Consider the following 9020-nt stretch of genomic DNA (forward strand, 5'->3'; position numbering starts at 1 on the left):
CATCTTGTCCACGAGAAAGCTAGAACAGACTTGTTTTGTTGGTACCAGCTAGATAGAAAGAAAGGACAGACTCGCTAACGCTCACACATCGTTAAGGTTTTGCTCTTTTACGCCCACCAGAGTCATGTTTTTCTTCGCCCTCTCCGACCAACCAATAGTTGCTCCACCACTCTTCCCCAAGTCCGTACTAACTGGACTCGCTTCTATTCTCGATTGGATATAGATGGGGAATCTCTATAGATCGTCTTTTTCGACAACCTCTCTAAACGCATACGATAAAATTGCACTTCACGGCACGGCCAAAAAAAGAAAGAGCTTCGCTCGGTTGGCCCTCCTAGGCTTCCGCCTACTTTCTCTTCTCTTAAGTCTACAACAAGTGGGAGAGGCAGGATTCGAACCTACGTAGAAAACCTTCAACAGATTACAGTCTGTCGCTTTTGACCGCTCGGCCACTCTCCCCTTCCCTGGGATACGCCCTCCTCAAACAAGGGTTCCTGAATAAGAAGGATGGCGGCCTTCGTTCTTATTCTTAAGTTAAGTTAAGAAGAGCAGATGGAACTATTAGATTTGCTAGCGTTCCGGGAGAATAAATAAGGTCATTTAGTAAGTTCATAACAATTTATGTAAAGCAAGGGGCAAAGCTTCTACGACAGCTTCCCCCTCATTGCCATCGTCGGCCTTCCCCAGCTCCCCTCCTTCGTCTGGCTAAGCTAAGCATCTTTCGGCGGAGGAAAGGAGGCGACTAGTCGCTTCTGGCGAAGCTGCGAGTTCATGAGCAAGTGAATGAACGAGCTGCGAGTGAAGTGCAACAGTCGTAAGTAAGGCTCGCCATGTTCCTAAAAGGAGTGACCATCTTTTCTTCCCTTCTACTGACACTGAGCGAGCAGCAAGCATAGGCAATAGTTTCCGTAGCGTAGGGGTGGGGCGCAAGCAAGCGTTTTCAGGCTCCGCTAGCTAGCGTACTCTTCTGCTATCAATGAAACCAAAAGAAAAAACCTGTGCCCTTTCGTATAGATCGAGACGCAGTACTTTTTTCTGACTTCTTCCATACTAGGAAGAATGGAAGGAAATCCTTCGATAACACTTCTTCTTCCTTATTTGAAGAAATGATATGATATCCGACTCTTTCATTTTTAAAAAGTTCTTCTTCTTATCTTAAGTCTTAAGATTAAGAAGCAACTAGCATTTTCCTATTGATTTGTCCCCTCCCCTGGACTAGACCTATGTAGATTCGGAATTATCCGTCGCTACGCTGTTCCCAAGGACTAGCAAAATCAAATAGCGAAATTCTTGGGTCATCTCAATGGGTTCAGAAACCACACGTTTCTCTGGATCATCATAGCGTACTTCCACATATCCACTCAGAGGAAAGTCTTTTCGTAATGGATGACCCTCGAAACATAATCAGTTGATATACGGCGTAAATCCGGATGATTGATGGAAGAAAACACCAGACATATCCCATACTTCTCGCTCCCACCGGCCGGCTGATGGAAATGGACTGACTACCGGAGATATTCGTGTTACTTCGTCCGCACTTGTTTGTACACGAATGCGTGAGTTATACCGAGTACTCAGTAAATTATGGACAACTTCAAATCTGCGTTTTCGAGAGGGATGATCCACTCCGCAAATATCGATCGAAACTTGAACCCTTGTATAGGTATGCCATTTTAGAAAGCACAACAATGGAAATGGGTAGTCAGTATTGGTATAAGATCTATTCCCATGTTCCGATCTTTTCATTTTATGTACCCATTTCTTGGGTAAAATCTCCCAACATATTTGAAAATGGATTGGTTATCCATAAATGAAAATAAAGAAAGGCTTGATTTTTGTTCGCTTCTTGCTCTAAGCAGAAAGACTTGTCGGAAATCGCCGGTTGGGTTGGTCCGACCAAGAAAGGCATGGGAGTGGAGAGGCGGAAGTGAAAGACTGGCTACCAATAAAGATCCCTCACTGCACACTTTCTATAGTTCTGTATCCAGGATCGGCTGCATGCTCTAGTGTTGAATCGGGTATAGAACCCAGGATGCTTGGTTACAATTCCGAATCCGCTAAACCATGTTTGTTTTCTTTTTTTTTTCTCGACTGGCTTTCTTTGCCCATGGGTAATGAGTTTCGATGTATTGGGCTGGGCGTTCCGTTTAGAAATAGAAGCTTTTTCGTGCTTGCTTGCGAATGGCCTGAATGGAATGAATATTAAGATAAATAAAAGACAAAAAATAAACCATTGAGAAAGTTATTCATTCTTATATTAATTTCCTATACTTGACCGAACAACTTCCAATTCCGTTATTTCAACTACACCAAATGAATTGGTCAAGACTCTCCTGTTTATGGCCCCTTCTATTCTATTAGTTTTCAGATCGTGCGGGGAAAACGGGGTTCGAACCCGCGACTTCTGGCGTGACAGACCAGCACTCTACCCAACTGAGCTAACTTGCTGTTTTTCCAGTCTTCGAGCAATGATGTGAGACATACCTGTTCCCTTACTAGAGCCGAGCGGTTGCCAGGCCCGCGTCCTTCCCCAATTGGCAGGCACGATTGCAGTCCCATAAGGTCCTTGACCCCTACCTTTTCTGAGATTCATGGAATCATCACATCACTATATTTATTAATTACGCATTTCTCGCTTCCACAGGACGAAAAAATAGGACGATTACGGAACTTTTTCTGTCAATTGCTAAAACAGCAGTTCTAGAAGGGACATAGCCAACCGCATAAACTCTGGTTTGAATGCCCACAGAGCTACAGGAGGGAGAACCATTCAACGAGAAATGACGATCAACATGGCATATCAGTAACCGTCGTTTGAATCAGTAAGCGGTTCTAGTGCTTGAGTACTAATGAGGGAAAGGGATACATAGCCTTTAATGACAAAGATAGAGAAGTTCCACAGCAAGTTCAAGAAGAGATGGCTGAGCCATACATAGATTCTATATTTCCATCGCCTAGGAGTTAAGTTCTTAGCGGCCAAACCACTCCCTTTTGTGCTCTTTCGCCCAGATAGATATCAATATCTATCTCAATCCGCATAGGCGAATGCTAAAAGACAAGCATAGGCAGAAGCAGAAAGAACAGATTTACCCTATCCCAGAATCAGATCTCTAGGTTTACCAAATCCTGATCAACCAAATGTCTTGTGAAAGAGGGCTTTAAGTCAGGTCTGGAATCTTTCGAACAGAAAGAGGTGGCTGATCCCTCCGCATCAGAATAGGCATACGAGTCTGCTTTAACCAACAGGGGTGTGTATTTCCTACTTTCCTGGTAAGATAGAGCGAAGACAAGCTTGCCTTCATCTGTGTGGAGCAAAGTAAAAAAGTGGATAAGATTGCCAATCTCAAAGAAAAACGAGGAGGAAGGGCAAAGCCAAATGATGATGGAAACCCACAGCTTGCTCAATCATATAAGTAGTAGCTTCTTCCTTGTCTTCTTTTCCTGTGAACTTAACATCACCACTACCAATAGGAAAAGATATTAGACATTTAGCAAAGTCCCGCTCGTGAAAGTGTAGTATTCCTGCACGATAGATGCGCCCTCTAAAATAAATCAATGCTGGAAAGTAAATATCATACCCAACATATGCACGTGCCAATGCTAACAAGCCTTGTTCATATCTAGCGCGTTGAATGCGCTTCACAATCACTCGATACATATAAGATAAGAATACCTAAATTTACCTTTAAATCTATCAGAGTTTAGCTCATTTTTAAGAGCCAGCCTCACTACAGAAAGAAAGCAGCAATGCCCTCCCGAAGGAAAACGTTTGGATTAGAGCTCGACACGAAGCAAAATGTAGATGATCTCCGCAAATGGGCGAGGTAGGAGGACGTGGACGTGGTTGGATGTTATTTGACACGAGGCCTTGTGCAAAAGACGAGTACTTCAGAGTCCACCAGGAAAAGGATATTGGTTCGCATCTCTATATTGATCCGCGGCGCTTCTATTTCTATTTCTATGAAGTAGTTTTCCTTGTCTCCGATTTCAAAGCTGAATGGATGACTGAATCTGTCGAAGCATCATTCGATATTTGCGGATTAGCGTAATGCTATGAGGAGTTAGAGTCTTCCGCGGGAAAGACATTTCTTGAAGATCTTTTAGCTCTACTTTTTAGAGAACTAGTATTCCTTACATAAGATCTCGGAAGAGCCGATGTTTCCTTCCGCTTTTCTTCCCGGTAAATAGGAATTCTATATCCTCTAGCTCTTCGTGACCTGTTGTGTCTGCCCTCGACTTAGCCTAGCCGTCTTAGAATAGAAAGGTTTCTAACCGTTGAAAAAAGGATACTTCTAAACGTTAAGGGGCGCTCAACCTTCCACTCAAATCCTTTTTGGAGTGAGCTGTGCGATGAACCTGCTGATATACTCTATCCTTCCCAGGAATCCTCTTCTTTCCTTTCTTTTCGGATCAATGAGACAAATCTTTGAGGTAGTTCAAGCTGTCGTTAGGGTCTTTGGCAAAGGAATGGAAATGGGACCCCCTCGACTTCTAAGCGAGTCAATCCTAGTAGAGAGAGGAAGACCTTTAAAAAGGAAAGTAGGAACGATTCTGAAGCGGTACTCAGGAAAGTAGTAGCCGTGTAAGTCAGTCACTGGTTAAAAGCAAGCAATTAGTTAGCAATCAAGCTCTTCCGCAGCGCGCCTTGTCTACGATTAAGAATGTCATGCCTAACCCACCCTTATCCACTAATAAAGGCAACTCTAGCTTCTGGCACAACTGGACTTATGAAACCGATCATGCTGGACAATAAAATACTTCTTCCCTCATACTTATCTACTTCGCTTAGGCAAAAGATTTCAAAAGTCTGTATCTGTCTACATGTGCCTCCGTCTATGTTACCCCTTCCCCGGAAAGGTGATTATACGTATAGTATAAAAAACTAGAATAAAAAATAAAAAAGAAAGAAGAGAAAGGGCAGTAGAATTTCTGACTACGTCAAAGGCTCGTTTCACTCTAATTTAAAGGCTGTAACTCCTACTTATTTATATTAATTAAAGCTTGCCCATGGCTGCTTTCTTCCCATTCTTTCTTCTTTCCACTAATCTAATGGTTTCATTCTCCCATCGAGAGGTTATGATACTAGCAAGAGTCCTATTCTTCTCCTCTCGATCCTACCTTGGGTTATGTTTGACAGGGATGGTCAGTGAACTTCTACTGGTTTCAAAGGAGGATAGAGATCCATTGGGGAAGGCTCGAAAGGTTATTCGATATCAACCCTCGACGCGCCGCAGCCACTATTTTGACTCCTTTTATGCAATTATGAACGAAACTTTCTCGATTCCAATGCAACTTATCCTTTTGGAGTTGACGTAACAAACTACGCGAGCCTCCCGATGAAGCCAACAGAAATCCTATCCGAATACTAAAAATAAAAGGCAATTTCATTATGGTGGTATACCAGCCGCCAGTTCTGGAACTTCCAGTTCCAATCGGAGCATATAGATCCGTCAATGGATTTGTATGTATAGCCACTTCAGTCGTGCTCCTCGTTTCTCGCGACCAGTAGTATCTTCTTTCTGGGAACATGCTAAACCAGAAATTCTTATGTTCGTGATTCTTCATCAGAAAATCTTCCAGTTTTCCATTCTCATATGAGGCAGGAAAGTTTATGGGCAACAGGTCGGCACGAAGTGATTCATCATGTTCAAACATGAACCTTTCGCTCGTTGGGGACGGTTTATAAATCATAAAATTCCCACAAATGGAATGAGAAGTGGGTCCATGTAAATGATCGAGACCTCGCAAACAACAACGTTCCTTCCCCATATGGAGTTCGGGACCCAAAGGCAATCGTTGAGTGAACTGTATCTTATTCGTATTAGTTGACCTAAGCTGCACCATTATTGCAGGGGTGGGGCTCGGCCTCCGAACCGTACGTGGGACGAGTTTCTGCCTCATACAGCTCGGGCCGAAGACCGGGGAAGTTGAGGAGAGATGGGGAGACCCAACTGCTGCCGGTCGGGACGGACAGGAAAGGGGGCGGGGATAAGCTTGTGAAGAAGCAAGCTTATTGCCCCACCCCCAAAAAACAAACCAAGAAAACGTATGCGCTTTAGCAACAAAGCGCTCATCCCTTGCTTGTTGCTTCGCGTTTCCATCCCAGTCCATTCCGGGATAGGCGGCTAATATAATATGTGCAGTAGTCGTCGTCTGACCAATCGGCTCGGACACCAGACCGCTTGTGCCCGCCCATTCTGTCTCGCACTAAATGGAATGGCTCTCTTATCTTAGTTACGCTGTGCCCCGACCCGAGTCCCCACGTCCGCTTTTATCCGCCCGCAACCCGGCCAACACAACATTAGGGCCGTCCCCCCCCCATTCTATGCTGACCCGGGCCGGGGCTCGCTTTTTGGGAAGCCCGTTCCCACCGCGCTCACGGCCCGGCTGGCCTGCCTGCGGTAGTGGGAATTCTCCCGTTCCCTGGTAAAAAAAGGGTTGGTTGGATGCGGGATCTACTCCACGAGGAGCGGTACGGACGTAGATGATATCATCACGACCTCTCTTTGCGTACCGCTAGGGATGCTTAACGCCACTTCGCCAACTGGCATTACCTGCGCTTTCGTGTCTCTCAGTGTGGTCAGCACTGGGTGTTTCCGAGCTGCGAGGCTTACACCCATTCGCATTAATTCATCCAAAGTTCCTTACCCTTATGCACGAATTTAGGAATAAGCCATCTTCCTATCAAGGTTAAGGAGTCAACTGAGCATCTCAGCGGCGGGATTGAATACCCGGATCGAATCAGAGTTCACGCCGCCCGCCCTGAACAAATAGAATAGGAGGCGTGGGCCACAGGTCGCACATAAGCCATCGGGTCGCACGACAGAAGAACACCCAACATAAAGATGCACACTCCTCCATGTGAAATAGAAAGATTCATCTTCACTTTTTTGTAGTAGTCGTGACCAACAGCCATCAACAGTCGGCTCGTTGGTAAGGCGAGAGCTTCAAGCCCGATTTCAGGTGGCACACCCCCCAAACAAGCACCACTCGACGAGGGGGGGGCGGGGAAAGCTACAGGCCCAAAACCTTCGACCCTTCTTTCTATATGGGGGTGCCCGGGGCACCTCATCTTGTCATTTTGTTGCTCATTCCCCTTAGGCCGAAGTGTTTGGCCTTTACTTCGGAGCGCCCGCTCACGCTTCGCTGACCTATCGCGTGGTAAAGAGAAGAGAGTACGAAAGAATTGTAAACAGAGCAGACCGCAGAAAGATTCTAAATATGACAAGTCCCCCATGGATTCGATAATAAGGAAATGAAGAACGGGAACGAAACGAAATAAAGCATTTCTAGCGGATGAGCTTCTCCCAATTTTGTCTGGTAATAGAATAGGGCGGCTTGCTTTGACCAACACTCCACTTTTTGCTCTGTCCATGGAGCGTATGAATTTCCTTGAATGTAGATAGACCAAAAAAGGGAATAAAGAGATAGGAATAGGAATTATAGTACCATTGGAAGAAGAGGCACCAGTGGGAACATCTCTACTGACGAACCATTTCAATAGTACGGGTGCTGCCGTGCCACGGGGCACGACCATGGAAGTAATGAAAAAGAAGAAGTTCTGTAGTTGGACCATCTGCTCTATCCGTTCGATTTGAGCTTCTCCAGAGAAGATGAGACGCTAAAAATGAAAGTGTTCGCAACGCATACCGAAAAAGGGTACCTATGTTGCCGACCATTAATGACTAGTTCGAAGACCAGGAGCAGGGGCACGTGCCAAGAAAGATTTGTTACTTTCCCTATGGTTTTCGAACGTTTTCAATAAAACCTTCTCGTACTCGTAGAAGTATAGTGTGAAAGCTCTCGGGAGAAGGGAATCGACAACACAACTGGAGCTGCCCTTTCTTTGGTTTAGTAAGAAGCTTCCTCAAGTATGTCGATTTGTAGTACGGTCAGTTCACTCGAATCCACTGACTTCATGCACGGGGACTCGACCATCATTTCTTGTGACGAGCTGTGACTGGGTGCTCTGAAACCTCCTTAAAAGGAGGGGTAAGGTAATTGAAGTAACTAGCCAGTATTAAGATTAGGCATAAGCATAATAAACTGATGCATCCGAAGACGGTGAATCTAGAATAGAGGCCGGGTGGGGAAGCAAAAGATGCAAGAGAGCCTTTTTCCGGGATTGGATTTCACTCATTTAGTGCTTGGGATGCAGACAGGCGTGGAAGATGAACATAAGAGAGCTCCGCCCTTGCCTTGCACCGGTGAACAAAAGAAAGAAAGGAGACAAGGTCGGAACTAAGACGTCAATAGCTTATTTTAAGTGACGTATTCCGCGAGCAAGGATAAAATGAGAGTATGAGCCCACACCCATATAGAAATCAGTCATATGCCTGATAGTCGTTATCTATTCTTTCTCAATGATAGTATTATTACCCGAAAACAATATGTACAGAGGAAGCTAGTTCTGTACTCTAGTTCAGTCCCCAAGGCGCGAGTGAAGCCCTTCTCCAGTATGGTAAAGTGAAACCGCTTCGGAGTTTATGGTTCGAAAGAAAGAGAGAGGAAAGCACTTCTAAAGCGGTGGGCTCTTATTCTTATTCTTATTCTTATAGTAAACAAGAGTTCCGTTAAGCTCTGGGACTCTAGGCAAGATAGCTGTAGTTTTGAAAACGTAAATTGACCGAAGTTTGTCTTTACTTTCCCCTATTCTACGTATACCATCTCCGAGCCTCTCGTTAAATCGAATCAATTGATGAAAGATGCCCGTCCTTGCTAGGCCAGTTAGAAGTTCCTGGGGATGTGATTGACCTAAGAAGCCCGTGTTATCGATAGATGTAAGTTCATAGTTGAAGACAAGGGAGTTTTAGCTTTTTCGTAGATAGTCTGAGTTCGAGCTACTGTAGTCTCCCCCGTTGACCTTCTTTTTTAGATAGAATCCTCAATGAGTGGAAAGGACTCCCAGACTTGCTCCGCAGTACGAGCCCCATACAGAGCCGCGCCCTTGTGATATGATAAGAAGAAAAGGGGCCAGGCCACCCTCTTTTCTTTTCCGCACCAAGCCTTCTTGTAAAATA

At 45.0% G+C, this 9020-nt stretch overlaps 1 pseudogene; it reads right to left on the bottom strand.

Annotated features, from left to right (window-relative positions):
• Positions 1 to 1237: 1237 nt before the first annotated feature.
• LOC118473678 (NADH dehydrogenase [ubiquinone] iron-sulfur protein 3-like) lies at positions 1238 to 1808 on the bottom strand (annotated as a pseudogene).
• Positions 1809 to 9020: the final 7212 nt, after the last annotated feature.

This window comes from Zea mays, unplaced genomic scaffold (genome assembly GCF_902167145.1).
Source record: "Zea mays cultivar B73 unplaced genomic scaffold, Zm-B73-REFERENCE-NAM-5.0 scaffold_106, whole genome shotgun sequence".
In the NCBI taxonomy this organism is placed as follows: Eukaryota; Viridiplantae; Streptophyta; class Magnoliopsida; order Poales; family Poaceae; genus Zea; species Zea mays.